General features: G+C 36.1%; 1 pseudogene; it reads right to left on the reverse strand.

The window, feature by feature from the left end:
• Window positions 1-1,204: 1,204 nt before the first annotated feature.
• On the reverse strand, window positions 1,205-3,049 carry LOC145029728 (GDSL esterase/lipase At1g58430-like; annotated as a pseudogene).
• Window positions 3,050-3,373: the final 324 nt, after the last annotated feature.

Consider the following 3,373-nt stretch of genomic DNA (forward strand, 5'->3'; position numbering starts at 1 on the left):
TCCTACTTTGAATTATCTATAAAAATATGTTGCTATTTCCCAAAATGATTAAAAAGTACATTGCTAACTTCTAATACACAGACCATTTTCTGAAGAAAAAAAAAAGAACTAAGTGGGAAATATGAAAATAATATATTTTACATCGTAAATCTGTTGTAGATGCTATAATTAAGAAAGCATTGAAAGTAATTTGCCATTTCTTGCATTTAGCCTTAATAAGAATATTTTTCTAATAACCAAAATGAAACAAAATTAAGAGACAAAAGAGAAATATATAAAAAAAAAAGTTATTATTATTATTGTTCATAAATTAGCAAAACCGGAAAAACTCTTTTGCACCACGTATTAAAGCAGCACAAGTCTGCACCTTCCATGGACTTCAACCAACTTCTAAACTATGATAAGTTTTTTTAACGCTTCTTGAGCCTTCACTGCAAACATTTTCTGAAAATATAAAATGTGTTAATGTCTTACAAAAAGGTAAAGGTATTTCTTATTCAACAACACTTGGAAAAATGTTCATACAAACTTCCCCAGATATATATATCATTTTATATCATTTTATCCATACATCACTTATTAATGGAAAGTTTGTGCAAATTTTCTTGGAAAAAACATTCAATATAGGCCGATAAACTATGAAAATAATTACTAACATCAATGTAAAATTACCAATTTACCCCTAGCTCTAAGAAACTGGTTAAGTGACTATCTGATTTTACCCTTATTTACCTCTCCAGCAGCGTCAACATTATATAATGCAAAACCCATTGCTTCTTTTTATTGAATTCTTTCTAATGTTAGGGCACGAAGCATGTCTTCAAATTCACCTCTTTGTGTATCAGTTAGTGTTCGTTCAGTAGGGTGATAGGCCTAGGCTTTTCAAAAGCTTCAACTAGTTCCATAAGTTCAACGTTCAACGGGTGGAAACATCTGAACAAAATGTAACATTATAGAAACAATTGGAATTTGGTGAAAAATACATAGGATTTATCATACAAAATATATCAAAGATTAGTATATTAGCATTACCTTAAAAAGTAAATGCAACATAACATGTCATTTAACCACAAATGATAAGAAAAAAGAAGTAAACCTCTTGTGTTGGCAATCGAAACTCATCAGGTTGTTCTTTGATGTTAAGTTGTAGTTCATCTTGCCCCTCTTGTTGTATTCTCTTATTTGCTGCATCTATAGTTGTAGATTATGTCTGAGGATCATGATCATCGGAATCGGAATCGGAATCCAATTCCGCATCTGAATCTGACCCCTTAATTGTAAACAAATAAAACCAACCCAAAAAGAAAACTAAGAACACTGGGATGGATATATAACAACTTCAAATTGCTTAGTATATATGATTTGAACAATGGAACATAACATATTAAAGTGAAAGATTTTTTTTTCAAAATTCAAGAATGTCCTTAATGTGTTAAGGTGTTGTTTGTTGTTTACTTAACTGACTTAGTGTAATTATTTTTAAATTTTAAGAATTTAGGAAGTTGTGTGTATCTAAATTCAATGTCCAACTGAAGGTAAGTTTATTTTTCTATCCTAGTGGAAGAACAGACTGGCAAAATGAGAACAAATTACTGAAAGAATCTGGCACTAATCACTACTACAGAGTGTAGAAATAATACAGCACAAATTTTGGTAAATGGTAATGGTACCTGATAGATCTTTCCAGTGGTTATGTTGTTATCTCTAGTAAGCCTCACGTCTAAGAACCGTTCATAGTTACCTAAATCTAAATCGACCTATCAAAATATCATATGGAAAGAGATTAATATCATCATCATAATCAATATTTTTAAAGCTAGTGAGAGCAAGTAGCACCTCTCCACCATCGTCAAGAACAAAAACCTCCCTATGTTCAAAGGGAGACATTGTACCAGCATCTGTTCAAGTATGGATCTGCAATCAACAGGTATAACTAAACCACTTAAATTCACACACCAACTCGACCTGTAAGCCACTCAAAAAACAAAAGTAGGAGGTATGTGGTGTGGTGTGGTGTGTATATAAAATTAGCAAACGAACAAGAATGCAATAAACACATATGAATTAAAATTAATGGGAACTAAAACTAATGCCACAAATTTACCATGTTTTCGTGGATTTCGGATCATCTCCATCATCGAAGTGTAGATATCTGTGTACATAATCTGGATTCCTTTCAAAGAAGATTGAATATGCGGCAGCAGATTCATGAGCTTCTGATTGTAGACTCGAGCATCGGTGTTCTGATGCATCAAACATGTTCTCGAGAATCTGGATAACATTTGAATCGGTAAACACCCCATCGGAGGTAGCCCTGAAACCACCATTGTTCGACATCCGAGCTTGTACAACTCCTATCAACCACCACCACAGAATCAAACAAACCGTTTAAATAAATACATAGAGAGAGGGTGAGGGAGAGAGAGAGAGAGAGAGAGAGAGAGAGAGAGAGAGTTACATTGATGAAATTCTGAAGCTTCTTCAATATATAATCCTGGTAATCTTCCATGGAGAAATAGTCTCTTCTAGAAGGAAGATCGTAGTAGCTAATCGGGAAATCATTTGTTCCAACACTAACTGACACCAACGCCCCCTCAACTTTGATCCCCACAACTTTCTTCAATCTCTTTATATACTCCTTAAAGTAATACAACTGCTTCGTCACAGGAATCACCTGTGAAATCTGAGACGTCATGTCATCGTAGCTGGATCCGGCGGAAGCGAAGTTCACTCCGGTGCGGATATCAAAATTGGAGATATTAAGCTGCAGGAATGGAGGAACGGTTTGCTTTATTCGCAGCAGAGACGCCCAAAAGTTCGACACCAGTTTTTCGTTTGAAAATCATCCGGTGGGGATTTTTCCAGGAAAGTCTTCCCCGTATGGGGGATGGTCGGTTTTCAATGGGGTATTTATGTAATTGTTGTTGCCAGAATCTGCAGTGGAGTCACCAAAAATGAGGACGGCAAAGAATAGATGGGTTGTGTTCTGACTGGAAAGGGCGGTGGAGACTTTGAGAAGTAAGGCGAAGATGAACACGGCGAAAGCCATAGAATTAGTGATGGAGGGGACACTCTAGGGTTAGGGCTTGCAGCTAGTAGTGTCCGATGGTGGCAGCGAGATAGAGTTACAGTTTCTAGGTAGAAGTGGGGCTTCAGACGATGACTGAAGGTAACGACAATGTCGTCAGGGTGGTGATAGCAACGAATATAGGAGGGTGGTCATAATGGAAGCCTATCAGAGATTAAAGAAATTGAGGAGGTAGACGGAATAGATTTGGAAGAAGCTTTTGGAAGAAACGATGGCTAATAGTGTCTAGAGGGCATTAGGGTTTTCCATGAGAAGCTACGACCATACGTTACAATGATACATGCG

This window comes from Lactuca saligna, chromosome 2 (assembly GCF_052625555.1).
Source record: "Lactuca saligna cultivar CGN05327 chromosome 2, ASM5262555v1, whole genome shotgun sequence".
NCBI lineage: Eukaryota > Viridiplantae > Streptophyta > Magnoliopsida > Asterales > Asteraceae > Lactuca > Lactuca saligna.